Raw genomic sequence first — 18,706 nt, 5'->3', positions numbered from 1 at the left:
CATCACCTACAGCCCCCAGCTAAAATCTCTCCAACACATCATTAAGGATCTACAACCTAGCCTAGCGGATGATCCCTCACTCGCTCAAGCCGTGGTGGGCAGACCTATCCTCGCTTACAGACAGCCCCCCAACCTGGAGCAAATGCTCAACAGCAACCGTACACCATACAACAAGAACACTAACCCAGGAACCTATCCCTGCAACAAACCCCGTTGCCAGCTCTGCCCGTTCATCAACTATAGTGACACCATCACATGTCCTAACCACATCAGCCACACCATAAGGAGCTCATTCACCTACACATCTACTAATATAATATATGCCATCATGTACATGGCAGAGGGGCATTGCTGGCACATTGGCCAAACCGGACTGTCACTACGCAAAAGAATAAATGGACACAAATCAGACATAAAAATTGGTAACATCCATAAACCAGTAGGAGAGCACTTCAATCTCCCAGGACACTCTGTAGCTGACTTGAAAGTTGCCATACTTCTACAAAAAAACTTCAAAAACAGACTTCAGTGAGAAACTGCAGAGCTGGAACTCATATGCAAACTTGACACAATCAAACTAGGTCTGAACAGGGACTTGGAATGGTTATCTCATTACAAGAAGTAATTGTCACTGTTCACACATTCTCACCTAATCAATGGTTGTGAATAGGCCTCATCTACTCTAACTGAATAGACTTTGCTAACACCTACCCTCACCATTGTTGTTTCTTTCCCTTAGATCAGCGGTTCTCAACCTTTTTTTTACAGAGTACCACTCGGGTCAGGTACAGTCGGGTCAAGTACCCCTTCACCTAACTGTACCTGGCCAGAGTGGGACTCAGTAAAATTGCGGGTTTGCGTGAGGGATCGATGCCCTCCGCCGAAACCCTGCCGCCGTTTCACATTTTTCGGCGGCAGAGAGGATGGTGCTTTCAGCGGCGACGCGGTTTCTCGGCGGCGGAAAATGCATTTCGCGGCGGGGGGGGCTTTAACTAGGCGGCAAAAAATTTTTTGACCGGAGGCGGAGGAAGAGATTCAGCGGCGGAAGGGGGGGTATTCGGCGGCAGCAGGGTTTTTCGGCGGCGGCAAGGGGGGGAATCAGTGGCAAGGGGGGGATTCGGCGGCGGCAGGGTTTAGCGACAGCGGCGGGGGGGGGTGATTCGGCGGCAGCGGGGTTCTTCGGCGGCGGTGGGGGGGGAATTCGGCGGCAGCAGGGTTTTTCGGCGGCGGCGGGGGGGGGGAATTGGCGGCAGAATCGGCGGCGCGTTTTCCACTGCGTACCACCGAGCCATCTTCCGCGTACCACTAGTGGTACGCGTACCACCGGTTGAGAACCCCTGTCTTAGATGTATGTATATATACCCCCTATCTGATTTCTATTTCTTGCATCTGACGAAGTGGGTAGCAGCCCACGAAAGCTTATGCCTGCAGAAATTAAATTTGTTAGTCTTTAAAGTGCTACAGGACTCTCCTTGTTGTTGCTATAAGTGCCATGTGACTAGTTTTGTGACACTGCAGCCAGCTTGGTTGAAAAATCTTATTTTACATGGCAACAAATGGCTGTATGGTACACAATGCAGCATGCTTAGTGTCAATACTATCAGAAAGAAGGTATGTCAGATTACATTGCCTATATGATTTAAATTGTTTTTGCAGCAACCACTTTCTGTTTATATTTAGCAGCTTTGAAGGTGGCTGTTGATTTGTAAGCCTCATAAAGTAAGGCTGAATACTTTTGCAGTTTGCCTAGAAGTTTGTTTTGGAGAGACCCAAGTTCATGAAAACCGTCAAAGGGTCTAGACAGGATATTGACTGTACTTTGTCCTAAGGTTAAAAAAAAATATTGATTGGAATTGGTGTGCAGAAGAGTACTTCACACATTTAAGCTACTAGCAATGGCACTTGTTTCTGTACAGTGGAATTCACATTGAATTGCTGAAGTTCTTGAAGTGTGGAAGAATCTTGATAAACTTTTGTGATCAGGCTTTAATACAGTCTAATTTTCCATTCACAACAGAGACTCTTGAATATGCAGAAGAGGTTTATGCTGGAAGTGGGTTTCTGCCAACAATAATTAAACTGCAAGCCAAGTCTTTTCCATTTCAAAAGTCATGTTCCCCAATGAAATACTGAAAAATGTAACAGATATCCAATGGTAGAAATCTCAGGGAAACGTGGGGAGGACAAACAAGGAAGCAGTAAACCACTATAGCTTCTGCTTATGTTGGATGACTGTTTTCATCATTCAATCTTGTGACTCAAAGATTAAAAACCACCTAGAAATAGGTATGCTTTCAGGGTTTGTTTTCCTTCTCAAACATTGAATTCTGTAAGGTTTGAAAGTAACTTCAGGGAACTTGAATAATAGAGCTGACTTGTGATTTTGTGATCATGGATTGTAATTGTTATGTTATGACACACTGTTAATATTAATACAGTTTGAGAGTCTGTATAGATAAAGGTTTTCACAAACAAAACTTTGTATTGAAATTCTAAACAAGTTTCCAGTGTTGTTAACGTTGGAGGGTTCTGTTTTATAGTGACTTTATGTGATTTGGGATTTATAAAAAGTTTTGAATAAAAGGGAAACTTCAATATTTTAAATATTGTTTATCCATTGCACTTCTGCAATATTTAAATAAAGTATTGTATCAAGTGAAAAATAAGTCAGTTTAAAACCCCAATTTATTATTTAGTTAATTGAAAATGTGTGCTCTTATAATTCTACATTTAAAATTTAAATATCTTGTGAGTTTATAAAACTCATTTAAATTGTCACGTGGATTTAAATCATTCCACTGTGCTATGATCTAATGTCCATTTCCATGGAAGGAGAAATTAAAGTAGAAACTACAATTATCAAACTTTTGTTTCCCTGGAAATACCTTATTTCCCCTAGTGTGATATGTAAAGGAAAGGGGTTTTGTAATGTTTGTATTTTAATACCTTTACACCTTATCTTCATGCATCCTACCTTTCTTTTGTTTCGATGGAAATGGGTCCAAAGGCTGCTAAAAACTGAGAGTGAGAACTCTCATTTGTGGACTTCAACTATTTGATGTTGCTGAAATAGAAAGGGCCAGTTTCATATACAAGCTTCAGAGTTTTACTGCTCTGACTCTGAGGTTTGTAGTATTATTAAATTTGTGGAGAATTTTTTAAAATAGAGTAAATATTGCCTAGTTTTTTCCTTTTTGATAAAAGTGAAGTTATTTTCTTCTTTTAAAAAAATTATAAGAAACTAATTGAGTTCATGTGCCACAAGGACAGTGGATTTGCAAACAAAATTCACTCATTATACTGGCAAGATGAAGAATGTTATGTACATATGAAAGATAACTGACATTAATTGAATAGGCATAGTGATCATGTACCACAATATGATCATTATTGCTATTTTGCAGATTGCTTAAAGGAATAACAGAAGATTATGTAAAAGTAGAAGATGGAGGAAATGGAAGACAGGGAGAGACTGAGGCTGAAAGGGTAAAGTGGACAAGTACTGGAGTGATATCGTTTATATACCCTTGGTAGATGGTATTCATAGACTGAGATACCTTGTAGAAACACCCAGCAGAAAAGGAATTCACCCAGGGCATTTTTCCTAGTGAGGCTAATTGAGACCTTCTGTGTCCATTCACATAGGCAGAGTTTTTGTGGTCCCAAAAGCATAAGAGAACACTCATTTTTAACAGGGTCAAAAAAACAAATTGATTTTCAGTTGAAGTTAGGCGCTGTCTTTTATATCTTTGAAAATTTTCCTTAATGGGATCTGACTGGTGCAATTGTGAGACATATCACCTGGAACCTTCCCCAGCTCATCAGTGGCCTCTCTTAATAATGCTCATTGCAGAAATATCCAGTACAGTGCAGTACATGCATTGTGTTTTGGCTGTTACAATAGGTGCCTGCTTAATACAATGTGATGACAAAGGTCATTCAGGTAACTCAAAATGTAATTGTTATTGGGGAATTGTCCACAAAACGGGGTGCTTTTAGTAGGGTCATATAAGGATCAGTTCTCAGCATAATGCATTTCAGTATTTATCAGTGGCCTGGAAGAAAATATAAAATCATTGCTGATAAAGTTTTTGCAGAAGACCACAAAGTTTGGTGGGATGGTAAATAATGGGGACAAGTTACTAATACAGAACAGTCTGTATCATTTGGTGTATCATCAGCTGCATGCTGTTGAACGGCATGTATTTTAATATGGGCAAATGCGAGGGTGTACATTTAAGAACAAAGAATGTAGGCTATACTTAGAGGATGTGTCCTGGAAATCAGGGACTTTGTAAAGTACTTAGGGGTCATTATAAGTAATCAGCTGAACATGAGCTTCCAGTTCTGTGGCAATAGGGTCTAACACTCTCCTTGAATGTATAAGTAGGGAAATATTGAATAGAAGTATGGAAATGGTATTACCTCTGTATATTACATTGGTGAGACAAGTACTGGTCCAGTGCTGGTGTTAATGCTTTAAAAATGATGTTGGGAAAAGCTAAAGAAGGTTCAGAAAAGAGCTACAAAAATGATTTGTGGTATGGAAAACTTGCCTTACAATTACAGATTTAAGGAGCTCTGTCTCTTCCAGAGAGACCATTTAAGAATTGACTTGATCAGTCAGTAAGTACCTATACAGGGAGGAGATACCTGATACCAGACTTATTTAAACTAGCAGACATAGGCATAAGACCAGTGCCTGGAGGTTTAAGATCAAATTGGAAACAAGATCCAACTTTTAACAGTCAGGGTAATGTTACCACTGGAAGAGTTTACCAAAGCAAGTAATAAATTCACCATCTCTTTATCTACATAGTCTTTAAATTTAGATTCAGTGCCTTTCTGAAAGAGGTTTAGCCACAAATCATTGGGTTCCATAGTATTCACTTACATTCTTACAAGAATAATTTCCTCCACTTACAGTAATTACTGTGGTCTGTGTTATATAGAAGATCAGTTAGTGATCTCATCTCACCTTAAATGTATGGATCTGTGCAGACCTCCGTTAGGCATTCAGAGCCAATGCATTTTACTCTCTTGTAAGTTTTGCAAGAAATAGGCAAATAAACCATAACATTTCAGTGGGGGGGGGGGGGGGACTCACAATTTTAAAAAATGGTTACCTTTCTTGTTGTTCTAGTAGGTTTATTGCAATGCAGTTAATGCAGCTGGGTAAGTGCAGGAGTCTGGGTAACTGCCCACAACAGGGTGGGTTAATATGAAGGAGAAATGACACGACGACTGAGATTGTGTTAACTTTTGGTATCAGTAAATATGAACAGCAGATGCATATAAGTGAAGATTTCATTATTAGATCAGGAATTGTTACATATAAAACACTAGGCGCTAATTAATTATTTTAAGTAGAGACTTAATTTACAGTGACAGGGATGGAAACAGTAGTTAATGTCACCATTTGTATTCAGAAATGCCTGACCTATAGTGGATGGGTAGAGAGCTAAGTATATGTAAAGTTGTTTATATCATCCCAGGGCAGCTGATAGAAGAGGACAGGTGGGACCAGAGATCCTTAGGCACTGATTTAGAAAGCAGCAGCACATGTCCTGGCGTAGCAGTGTTAACGACAGTGACAAGACAGAGGCTCATCTTGGTATTTGTGTCCTAAATGTCTCTAAAGAAATGCTTTTAGTCTAGTCAACACTTTTGTTGTGCCTGAAGATCCCATTCAGTGTTAAATTATGCATGCCCCATAACAGGTGTAAATGAATGTTAGAATGAGGCTGTTAGAGAGGGAGATGGATGGCTTATAAATTGAGATGTTACTCTGTTTCATGTTCAGGCAAATTGACTTTGATAGCTGCGAGTAGGAGCACAAAGTTATTTGAGTTTTGTGAATGCAAGAAGGAATATCAATGGAAGGTTCAGTTTTTACCACAGAAAAATCCAAAAATGGAAAAATGAGGTAGTGCCTTGCATGTATTTTGCTATGTTTTTGCTATATTTTGCATTGTTAGGCTAGTTCTTTTCAGCTTTAATAAAGATTACATGTTTTCCCATATAAAGGAAAAGGTTGAGGAATTGTAAAATGAGTTATGTATCTCCTTCCATTTGAACCCTCTGGTGAGGCGCAGTGCTAGGTCACGAAGTAACCTCTATGTACATCCTTATCGAAGGTGGGAAAAGAGCAGAAGAAAGACCAGTCCTAGTTTTCTTCTTCCTTCCCCCTTCAGAGGGAGCTCTCCTGTTTCACCCTTGATACTGAAAGGGAGTTTCTACTCCCAGTTGCTTTGGAGAAGGTAAGCTCTTTAGGAAAGGAAGGGACTACGTATATATTTTGTGTTTGTATTCTGAGGCACTAATTCTGTTCATGGCATTTGGATGCTACTACAATGTAATGCCCCATCACCATTGTATGTAAGAAGCACCATCCCTAATTGAAAGACAAAGGCTCCGTAACACTTACTATGTCCCTCCTGTTATCTTTAGGGAGCGTGAGGATGACCCACTCAGCCCAACAAGCCCTTGTATTTAACTTTGACTGATGGCTCCAGAGCCATTTGCCAGGAAAATACTATATCTGGACCATACAGCTCTTTTTTACTATCCAGGAAGGAACCAACAGCCTTTGTTATGACACTGCCCCATTGTTAATCCTATGAGCCTAAATCAAACTGGAAAGAGTAAGAGGAACCATTTTTATACTGCTTTAAACATGACAGCTGTTGAGAGGGGAGTACCCCCGCAGCATAGAGACCAGACTGGGCGGTTGAGTGCCCCCAACAGTCTGCAGAAGCAACCCCCCGAGGCTGAATTTGAGCCCTTTAAAACCAGAGCATATTTTCTGCTCTTTGGTATTTGTTAGTCAAGTGAACTAAAATATCAGAAATAAGCATGTGTCTTAAAGGAGATAGTGAATGTCACCTTTAGATCCTATAATATTTACTATACATAATTTTTCTGTCTAGCACAGTGTTTATTATAATAACCATGAAGTATTAAACTGGAAAAGAGGAGACTATTGAAGTCCAAGAATAAATATTCAACTTTATAAAAAATAATGGCTGATATAGTAGGCGGTAATGGGTTTGTAGTTGATAGCTATGCTAGTGTGCAATATATCTAGTGGTAAAAAGACAAAGCAGATTTCTGTACGAGAGACTGTCCCTTTTTAAGCAACAAAGGCAGAGTTTCAAGGTGTAAGGCTGATTTTTCCATGCTGAATTCATTCTTTGTGACTAGATGTTATAACAGAAATGATACATAACATCATATTGCCCTGAGCTGTTTTCATCACCTATGCACAGTTGTGGAAGTATTTTAATATCACTTTTGTGTTTAATCCCGTTTTAATAATAGGGTTTTTTGTTTTTGTTTTTTTAAAAAAGGGTTCAGGGGAAGGAAAACAGACATTACATGTTGTTAGACCCGTATGTTGCCAAGTCAAGTGTAATTGGGTCCTTGATGTGCTGGATGGCCTAGTGGTTAATGCACACCCAGCCATGGCACTCCACTGGTCAATGGTAAGGGAGCCCGGGTCGGCCCACTCCACTGGGCTGTGACCCGCGGTCCTAGGAGGGTCAGCAGTGTTTGGCCTTCAAAGGGGCCCTCTGAGGTCCACAGGGGCTTCCCTGAGTCACTTCTTACTGCCGCTTTCCTTCCTCAGCTTCTGGTCCCAGATAAGGAGAAAAAGAAACCAAACCGTTAGCTCAAACCGGATTCAGTATATAATACTGTTACTTCAGGGAGGCTTCTCTGGCCCCTTTGTCAGGAGCCTTTAGGGTAGGTCTGTACTCCTCCCCCACCTCCCTTTTCTGAGCTGGGTTGCTTCCTTCTTCAACCCTGTCTCTATCCAGATGCAGCAAGCTCTGCAGGGCGGGTGGGTCTACCTAGGCCCAGTACTGTCCTTCAACCCTTTCCAGCCCAGTGTGGGGTTTGTATACCCCATCACACCAGGCTTTACATAATATTGTTAACACACCCAGACAGCATATATTACAGTGGCTCAGAAGTATGCTGTCAATGTTGTACAACTAATGTGTGTGTTCTTTAGAGCAAGCTATTCTTGTTTATCTGTGTTACAAGCTCTTGGTATATGTTTTTTAAATGCTGCCCATTAAATATCATGATGTTATTTCACATGTTCATGAGAATCTGTAGAACAAGTTTTAGCTGGAATCTAATTTTAGCGTCTGATTTATTCTTTGAAAAAGACATATTAAATATGAATGCATACAGATCTTTTAACCATGGGCAGGTGCCACTCTAGTATTTATTTAACTCTGGCTTTTGAGGATGAACTAGCATTCATACAGCATTATCAGATGTGTTTACTTCCTTTAAATAAATCAAAGCCTATGTTACACTCCAGTAGTTACAAAGGAGGTTGGTCCTATTTTAATTACCCATTGGTATATTCACTTATACTAGCATGCTGACAACCTTTTCTCTTGAAGTTCACTGTCATCGTGTGATAGCCTCCTTCTCTATTGGGAATAACAATGTATGTTCTTCTTTTTCTTCATGTTGTGCAGGTATGTTTATACTTCTGTCAAAATTCTGAAATGAAAGGGTAAAAATACGTGCCTAAAAAGAAGATTAAGGAAGGGTATTGGCATGCTTTATGTTTGCAGATTTTGCAGTACATCCTTTCTGCTGTGTGCCTCGTTGTCTGCAGAGGATTTGTAAGAAATCCTACCTGGGTGTTTCCTATGGTGTGTTCTGCATTTTTAAAGAAATTGTGCTTCAGAAGTTGGACTCAGATTATCTAATTGTATGTTAGAACCAGTGAAGTGCATGACAAACAAGAATCAAGGGAAATATTTTCAGATCATGCATGTTTCAAATGCACAGAATAGTCAAAGTGTAAAATCTACACAAATTTGATCTGTCTCAAATAAGCTGTTTTATGCCCTTTTATTTCATTTTTTAAAGATCTGTATTTTTGAAGATACCTTCTTAAATTATTAGATTTTGCATGTTGTATTTTACAGGTTAATATTGCTGTTCAGTCTGGTCAGTAACCGGAATTTAGATAGTAAGAACGCAAGATCTTTTTGGTAATTTCCACAAGATATATTTTTAAGATCAGAAAATTCTAGCCACTCTGCTTTTTAAAATCCAGGGTTTCTTTTAAAAAATTATATATGTATTAAAATATATAGGAAGCCAAAAAGAGATTTCTCGCACCTTTGTAGTCAGGAAAGAGTGGGAGGGGGAGGGGAAAGAAGAGAGGTGATATGCAATAGGAAATAAAATTCTTACAATAAGCAGTAAGTGGAGGTTAACCTACATTCTGGCCCAAAATAAAACATCAACTTCCTCCTTTGTCAAGGCTACTTGTTTTATTTATAGATCCATGTGATTTGTATTGGGAGTTAGGGAGGGAATTAAGGCTTTAAACATGAGATGGCTTTGGTCTCCTAGGATACCTACAGTAATAGTTGTATAGTTATCCATAGGTTTCACGGTAGCCAGCATAGAAATATTGTTAAACTTTAATTTAGTCATTTGAGCTACCTTATGAAGAAAGGTTTTGATTTCATTTGCTTTCTGTCATTCGCTTTGTCATTTGCTTTCAATTAATTCTCTATCCTGTTGCCTTTTCCATTCAAAACTCCAGGAGTTACAACACAGGACAACTGTGAGATCATGCCTTTAACTGTAACAATCCATGGATCATGCCATGCTCCAAATTAAGAAGGAAAAAATACTGACTCCATTCATTGGTCTACATGAGAAAGTTGCACTGGTTTAAATTAGATTGTTTTTTCTTTTTTAAATGTTCTTGCGAAACCAGTGCAAAACCCAGTATAGACTATTATATTTTAATAAGGCTTTATTTCCTTTTAGCTTAGTCAGAAAGGAATTGATTTAAGTTAAACAGAGATACAATTATTTAAAACATAAGTGTCTATGTAGGATTTTGCAATGGTTTAAAATCACACCCTTTAGTTAAACTGTTCTGTGTAGACAACCCACAAGTCTGTGTATTTCCGATGTTTGTTTTCTGTTTTGAATCTTGGAAATGGAATTGGCTTGGCTAGAAGGGGCTTTTTAGTGCAGTACACTATTCTTCTGTTGTAGTGTATTTCTAGTCTGTGGACAAGACCCAAGATCATTTATCTTAATTTAAGTTAATTTTCCATAATCTGTTATTACTTGGCCTTTCTGATGAGACTGCCAGCAAGTTGTGTTGAAGTGCTCCATTTGTCCTTTGGGGACTGAAGCAAAACACCCAGATTCATTTCATACAAGATACAGACTTTCTGTGAGATGGTGGCAACGCATCTGGATTTTTTTTTTTTTTTTTTTTAAATAAGTAATCTACAAGTGGAAAAACTCCATTCCCATTTCTAATAGAAATGGAGCTTTCATCTGTAGATTACTTGTTCAGAAAAAATCTAGATCTGGCTGATAGTGATTCCAGGTTGCCACCGTCTCACAGAAATCTGTCACTATCTTGCTGTATGACATTGCACATATCACTTCCCTCTTCTGTGAAATGGAGATAAGTACCTATCTCTCACAGGTATTGATGCTAAAAGTTTGTAAAGTTCATTCGTACTGAGATCTTGATAGAAGTGCAAAATATTACTATATGCAGGTATCTTGTTTGTTACAAAAAGATTTTGGAACATTTAGCTTGTGATGGGGAGAAGATTCTATGGATTTTAGAAAGAGATACGAGTTTGCATTTTTTCTTTCTGCCAACCTACCCTGTCAAGAAAAGTTTGAATTTCCAACCCTGTGGTATCTTTCTTGCACATAGATAGGGTATTTCTAATGCTAGAGTGTCATTTCTTAAAAAACTGCTTACAGAAGTGTTGTGTCCTGTGGTAACGTGCTTCAAGACTGTAACCATGAGTACCCAAAGTAGGTCTGACAGTTCTTCAGGTCTGGAGAAGAGCTCTGAATAGTTGAAAAGCTTCTCTCTTTCACTAACAGAAGTTGGTCCAATAAAAGATATTACCTCAGCTACCTTGTCTCCCTACTATCCTAGGACCAACACGGCTACCACGACACCACTTTTATGAACTAGTAATTATTTCAAATTATTTTAGTGTTCTGCTTCAGTTCATTGGCATTAGTACTTATTACTCATTTTTGTAATTCCACCTTTCACTTTTTTCTTTGGTTTTGATAAAACTTGTTTCAGCTTCTGTACATCTGTATCTCCCAGCTGCTTTGCATTTTTGTAAGTATGAAATAATGTTTGACGGTTATTTAATTACAGAATAATAATTTTCACTTCCATGCTCATGTTGTGTTGTTTAAGTTTTAACAAAGAAAAGAACTAGACTTCCAAGGAAAGTGCGCAGAGATGTTGTTGGCATGCAGGACTGATTTATTCTTTCCATCTGAGTTCAGTGTTTTGAAAATTGGGCTTTCATTCCATGTGATTAAGTGGAAACAAGTTGCTTAGCATCTGGCCACAGACTGCCATGCAAGATTAAGAGTAAGCCTAGGAAGTATATCAGAATCTGTTCTATTAAGTTGCTGTGTTAAGTTAACACTGCATCTTTGCTCACAGTTACACTTGAACCCTCAACTGTATTTCAATTACCTTTTACTGAAATACAGAAATACTTTGTTCCCAAGAGCACTCTTGAAGGATACAAGGAATGTACCGTACTGTACAAACTTCCCTCTCCAGGGAATGTACAGTTTAAAGCATTGCGTACCAGTGAGAGAACCTTGTTGTTCTGTGGATCCTGATGACCCCAGGATTACTATTTATTTTAATACAATCAGCCAAGATGATAACTGAGAAAGGGAGTAGAATAGGATTTTAAGGGTGTGGAAGTAAAAAGCTTTAAGATATAGAAGGGAGATGGAAATGGATTTAAGTAAAACTGTTTTACCTGACAAATGCTCCTTACAAGTCTATAGCATATTTCATGGCCGTGGAATGATTAACACTGGAGTAAGAAAGCGTATTATGCCCAGCTTTTGACTGATACAAATGCAATGTTATCTTAATTTGTATATTCTTTGCCTCCTTTGGATATATACACACAGAGATCTAATTCCTGTGAAGTCTATTCTCACACCCTGAATAACATGAGGTGGGTGTGTAAAAAATAATGTAAAGAGCTGTTAACCTTTCTAACAAAAATATTTAATTAAAAAAAGTTTTTATGGTGTAAAGTACGAAGGATTCTTTCTCCAAGAATCAGGCAGCACAGACAATACTGAAGAGGTTTATTCAAGATACCGGGAAGTCTGATAAATCAGCTTCAACTTCCTGGTGTTACAGTGGTCAATTATATACACTTTATTATCGATTACATAGTACATTTTAAATTCTTTATCTACTCACTTACAAATACAGACTGTTGTCCCATCCGGAGAGAACAACAGTGATAATGGTCATTACATGCATGCAGAGACACTTTAATCACTCTACTTACATCAAGGGTGCTAGGGTTACACTCGGGGTGGGGGTAGAATTGAGGAAGAAGGGAGGGGGCGGTCCTTACAGATAGGTGGTAGATGAGACAGAAATTCTAAAAGCAAATGTGCTGTTCTCATTGGAATTAGAATCACTAAGAGGACATCTGACTTCCTGAGCCATCGGATGTTTACACTAGCCATTGTCCTTGAGGCTCAGGTATTTTCGTTAACCATTTAACCATGAGTTTCGACCTACAACTTGTTAGCTGAAAACAACCTCAAGCCTTACAAGGGTTATCTCATAATATTCACTAAATGTAGCAAGTTACTACTGGTTAGATTTTATTTCACATATGTCTTAAAGCGTAGTTCCTCCTGTGCCGCTGACACATTGGGCAATCCAGTTCCTCGATGGATTATGTTTGCTCACTAATTGTAGTATTTCTTCCCAGGTGATTTTACAGGATTTTACAGTCTGTGCCCCTGGTGCTGCATTGTGAACTCCTCGTGAGTGGACCCCTGCTCTTGTGCAGAGCCCTGTTGACTTTAGCGAGGCTCTGTGCAGGAGACGTCCACCCAGTTCAGGTTTCAGGCCTAAGGTGGGGCCAGTCCGGCTCCCATTGAAACCAGTGACAAACCTTGCATTCACTTTAGAGGTGCTGGGTTGGGCCATTGTCAGGATGTCTTGATACAGAATTCTAATTTATTTTTCCTCTTTTGTCTGGTCATGCACTATTTTACTTTATGAACTACAGCAATAACCATATGGTATGTCTTCACTGCAAAGTTAACTTGGGTGATCTGCACTTGGATGTGAGCACCTCAGTTGATCTAAACCAAGCGTGACCAGCCACTGTCTTAAAGGGCTTGTCTTCACTGCAGAATTAACTCAAATGTTGCCCCTTACTTAAGTCCCATCCACACATTAAAACCTCATAACTTCAGTGTGTTGGTACTTTTTAACTTGAGTTGACTGATCCACCCGGGAGTGTAGCACAACTCATTAGCTCTAACACAATCACACTGTACTGCAGACTAAATGGAATCACTCTGCAGCTAATACAGTCACACTGTGCAGCTCAAATGCTAATGTGTAGCTCTTACTCAACATAGATTAACCTGAGTATAGATAACTCCTGCAATGAAGATATAACATAAGAAGGGAAATATTTTGTAGGAGCTGCCTCCATCTTGGTAATTTTTACCTTGCACTGGGAATAGGTAAATCATCTCCAGATCTCTGGAGAAGCATGCCTTTTGTTATGACTATGTAGGCCAGTTTAAGTGGTTACTAGTGTCAGCCTTTAGCCAGTTGAGTCAAATGACTAAAGCTTCAAGTCCCCTTCTATCCAGGATGCCTTTTGCTCCCTTTTCTATAACACTTCTCCCTCGTAGCATTGAGTGCCTGAAACTTCTAAGAATTCTCTAAGAATATGTTTGGTAACCCTTAATATATTGTTTGCTCCTGCCTTAGCAGAGAAAAGGCAGTCCATAGCTCTGTCAAGGGCTGAGCCATTTGTAAAGACTACATCCTTCACACCAAAAAGAGTGAGCAGAACCAAGAATTCCCACCCATCTGGTTTAGATCTCCTTAGAAATTCTGAATTTTAGATGTGTGCTTTTTCATTTGATTGTATATTTTACCTAGTTTCCCTATCCTTTTGCTGATCCAAAGAGCTTATCACTGGGCATAATCTGCCCCACAGAATAGTTTCTGCTCCCCTTGCCATCCGGAATGTGACTGGCTGGCAAAGAAGGTGAAGTCAAAGAGGAGGTAGGTGTCTGTCATGGAAGGTGGTGTAAGTTGACCCTCTCTCAATGGCAGCTCCAAGATAGTTATCTCCTTGGAGTTTCTTCATTCAGACCTTTAGATTAGTGATGTGATTGGGGCTTGCTCCCCAGTTAAGCAGAGAAGACACCTCTCAAGGAAGATGAAAAGGGAACATAGCCACACTTCACTTCTTCTTGGAGTGCTTGCTCATGTCCATTCCATTCTAGGTGTGTGTGTGCCGCATAGACTGTTGCCGGAGATTTTTCCCTTAGTGATATCCTTAGGGCCAGCTCTAGCACCCTCTGGAGCCGTGTGCATATGCGCCGGTATAAGGGGCACTGCCAGCCCCGCACCCTCTCAGTTCCTTCTGACCACTCATGACAGTTGTTGGAATGACTTTTCCATGCTCTGGCAAGGCCTCTTCCCAGTGGTTTCAGACTCTTTTCTTCATTTGTAGTTTAATAGTTTAGTGTATATAGTTTCACAAGTAGTGTTAGTGTATGTAGTTCCTATTGTCGTGGGACTTTTTGCCCCAAGGGCCAGGCATGCCATGGTCTCCGAGCTTCAAGCCCTGTGACTCCTGTGGCAAACCTATGCCAATGAGTGACCCCCCACTGCAGTTACTTTAAGTTCTTGGGGGACTCTCACATAAAGGACAAGTGCCAAATCTGCCAGGACTTCAGACCCCGCACTAAAAAGGACCCGGACATCAGACTAGAGGCTATCCTCATGGAAGCCACCCTCAGACCTGGCTCAGAGCTGAGTCGCTCTGATTCAGGGTCGAGCACGTCGATGTCGGTGCAAAGTGCTCCCCTGGCACCGAGCTCATCCCCAGTGCCAAGGAAGAAGCACAAAAAGCAGCACGCCGACAGATGGCGCTCACTGGCACAGAAGAGAGACAAGCAGAGAGAAGGAGTGAGACTCATGCCAGGCCACTCTGCTACCCTTAGACCCTCATCAGCACCATAGATTTCACCAAGGTCATTTAATCCAGTGCAGGACCCTCCGCTGACACCAGGAAGCCACTGCACTACCAGCTGTCTGATGATGCCATCGATTCCAGAGGCTTTTCAGGCAGCTAGGAATCTTCTGTCTCTTCAGTCTCCCCCTAACCCCACTGGGGTACCCGCCAACCCTGGCATTCGGGAGCAGAAAGGAACAAGGTGCGTCAAGTGCCTTCCTGGCACTGGGTCCCTGGGCGCCATCCAGGGGCAAGCCCCACCTGATTCTAGCATCCTGATCCCTGACACGTCCACTGGCCCCTGGAACCCTGGCACTGTACGGAGGCAGAAGCTGGTACCGCTCCATCATGGTCACCAAGAGATGAATCCTCTTTGGAGTCCGAAGGGGTATCCTATGTACTGCCAAAAGCCCATCATCGGTACCCAGCCTATGCCCCACCAAGCTTTGGTGCTGGTCCTCGAGTGGGCACATGGCCAGCGGGTCGTTGACTGATGCAGTGGCCTTACAGGAACCCTTGAGGGAGTTCCTGGTACCAGGACTTTCCTCACACTGCCCCTTCCTGTTCAGCACCAGGCCCCGACTCCAGTACCGAAGTCCAGGAGATGCCTCCAATGGACATAGTTGAAGAAGAGGAAGGAGCTCCTCCTCTCATCTAAGCCTCCTCCTCATCCTCCCCAGATGAGGCCATTGTGGGTCCCAGCAGCCTACTTCCCCAGGATGATTTCAGGGCCCATCAGGACCCGCTGAAGCAGGTCGCTTCAAACCTGTGCTTGGAGATTGAGGAACTCAGACATCGTACAGCTTTATCGATATACTGGCTGCAGCAGCTCCATCCAGCATGGCCCTGCCCATCAGTGAGGCAGTAATGGGACCAGTTAATGCCCTATGGCAAACTCCTTTTTCTCTGGCCCCAAAAAGTATTACGTGCCAACAAGGATTTGATTACCTGTACTCTGACTCTTCCCACCCCACACTCGTCCCCAGGGTCCCTGGTGGTGTCTGCAACAAACAGTAGCGACAGGCAAGGCCAGTCAAGTGCTATCCCAAAACAAAAAGATTCTAAGAAACTGGACCTTTTCAGAAGAAAGGTTTATTCTATGGTGACCTCCAACTGTGTATTGCCAATAAGCAAGCTTTGTTGGGGAAATACGATTTTAATCTATTGGATTCCCTGAATAAATTCAGACTCTGTCCCAAGTGTCGAGGCAGGAGTTTGCAGCCCTCTTGGAAGACAGTCAGAACGTGGCCAGGATCTCTCTCCAGGGAGATCTGACACTGCCAACTTGGTGACCCAAACAGTGGTCTCTGCCGTCACCATGAGGTGCTGTTCCTGGCTCCAGTCCTCCCGCCTTACCCCCGAGGTTCAACTTTCCATCCAGGACCTTCTATTTGAAGGCTCCTCCCTTTTCTCAGAGTAGATGGATACGAGACTTCATGGACTGAAGGACTTGAGGGCCACCCTATAATTCTTAGGCCTGTATGCTCCATCTGCCTCCAGAAAGCACTTCAGGCCCCAGCAGCCTCCTTAACAGTCTCTGGGCCTCCAAAACAGGAGCCCTATGAACAGAAAGGCTGATGTTATAAATGGCCCCAGCCACTCCCGTCCACCTCAGCCTCCTAGTCATGGGCTCAGAGATACTCTGGCAGGCCCTAGCAGGCCTTTTGATGGTGCGCCCAAGGGTGCTGTACCAGTCATCATTTCAGATCCTTCCCTTCCCCCTCCCCCCTTATTTTTGGACCATCTGTTGCTCTTCAGCCCGGCATGGGCATCCATAACATCAGCCTTTTGGGTCCCAAGCACAATGACAGTCGGATATACCCTCCAGTTTTTATCCACTACTCCCTCCCACTCCCCCTCCCTGTTCCTCTTCAGGAACCCTTCTCACAAGCAACTCCTCATCAAGGAGATGCAGTCCCTCTTGGGGCTGTGGAGGAAGTTCCTCAAGATTTGAGAGGGAAAGGGTTTTACTCCCTATATTTCCAAAGGCCAGATGGGGGCTCTGGCTCATCCTAGACCTGTTTTGCCTCAACAGATATCTCAGGAAACTGAGGTTCCACATGGTCTCCCTGGCCTTCATCATTCCCTCTCTGGACCCAGAAGACTGGTACGTCACCCTCGACTTAAAGGATGCATATTTTCACATCTCTATTCTGTGGCCACAGAAGATTTCTGAGGTTTGTGGTGGGTCATCGCCACTTCCAATTCACCACTCTTCCTTTTGGCCTATTGGCATCCCTGCAGGTTTTCAATGAGTGTATGGCAGTTGTAGCAGTCTTCCTCAAGCGCCGAGGCATGCAAGTCTACCTGTACCTCGACAACTGGCTGATGGAAGGTTGGTTGCAGGCTCAGGTACGGCACAGCATCAGTACAGTCCATGCCACCTTCCTGGCACTGGGTCTGCTGATAAACAAACAAAAGACAACTCTGGTCCCGGTTCAGAGAATAGAGTTCATGGGGGCAATGCATGACTTGACCCAAGCTAGAGCCTTCCTTTCGGAGGCTCGATTCCAGCTGATATCCTTGGACCTGATATCCAAGGTCACGGTTCATCCAATAATGACAGATTGGGTCTGTCTCAAACTATTGGGACACATGGCAGCATATTCTTGCATGGGATAGTATGCAAGGCTGCATCTCAAGCCCCTCCAGAGGTGGTTGGCATCAGTCTACTCCCCAAGCAGACACCACTTGGACCCAGTGCTTACAGTCCCGCCTACAGTCCTCGTTTCCCTGACCTCGTGGAAAGACTCAGGATTGGTAATGAAGGGGGTACCCTTTAGTGCTGCTAATCCATCTGCAGCCTTAATCTTGGATGCATCAATCCGAGGGTGGGGAGCCCATCTTGGCAACACAGGGCTTCTGGTCCCAAGAAGAACTCTCCCTACATACAAATATCAGGAAACTCAGAGCAGTACGCTTAGCTTGCCAAATGTTCCTTCCCAAAATCTCAGGAAAAGTGGTGCAGTTCCTGACAGACAACATCGCATCCATGTTTTACATCAACAAGCAGGGAGAGGCTCGATCTTCGGCTTTGTGCCAGGAGGCGCTGCAGCTCTGGGACTTCTGCATGAAACACGCCATTCACCTCAAGGTGGCACATCTTCTGGGACTCTAGGAAGTACTGGTGGATCACCTCAGCAGAGCCTTTTTCTCTCACCACGAGTGGTCTCTTCACCTCGAGGTCATCAGTGTCATCTTCCAGAGGTGGGGGCCTCCCCAGGTGGACCTATTTGCCACTAGGCAGAACAGGAAATGCCATCAGTTCTGTTTGCTGTGTGGGCACAGCGGGGGTTGCCTCACTGATGCCTTCCTGCTCTCGTGGGCAGACCATCTACTGTCGACCGTCCCTCCAATTTCCTTGGTTCACAAGGTTCTCCTAAAAATCAAGCGGAACGAGGCAAAGGTTATCCTGGTAGCACCGGCATGGTCATGCCAGCCTTGGTTCGGCACACTCCTGGACCTCTCAGCAGCAGCGCCACTCATGCTCCCACTGCACCCGGACCTGATCTCACAAGACTACAGCCAGCTGCTTCACCTGCATCTCACTGCCCTGCACCTGGCTGCATGGCTGAACCCTGAGGAGCTGGCCTTCTCGGATCAGGTTTGGCAGGCCT

General features: G+C 42.4%; 1 protein-coding gene across 6 annotated transcripts in view; it reads left to right on the top strand.

Moving 5' to 3' along the window:
• Positions 1-18,706, top strand: part of LNX2 (ligand of numb-protein X 2) — an 84,598-nt gene that overhangs the window by 25,638 nt on the left and 40,254 nt on the right. The window contains exon 1 of one of the 6 annotated variants that reach the window (XM_067562916.1): positions 3,405-3,486. The exons of the other annotated variants lie outside the window; for them this stretch is intronic. The gene's annotated coding sequence lies outside the window, so the exon portion shown is untranslated. Of the gene's footprint in view, positions 1-3,404; positions 3,487-18,706 lie in introns of those variants that run through there. 6 annotated transcript variants of the gene reach the window in all.

The sequence above is a fragment of the Emydura macquarii genome, unplaced genomic scaffold (genome assembly GCF_026122565.2).
Source record: "Emydura macquarii macquarii isolate MOO-44397 ecotype Brisbane River unplaced genomic scaffold, CSIRO-AGI_Emac_v2 contig_2473, whole genome shotgun sequence".
In the NCBI taxonomy this organism is placed as follows: domain Eukaryota; kingdom Metazoa; phylum Chordata; order Testudines; family Chelidae; genus Emydura; species Emydura macquarii.
The sequence above is the reverse complement of the archived record's forward strand: the minus strand, read 5'-3'. Positions and strand labels throughout refer to the sequence as shown.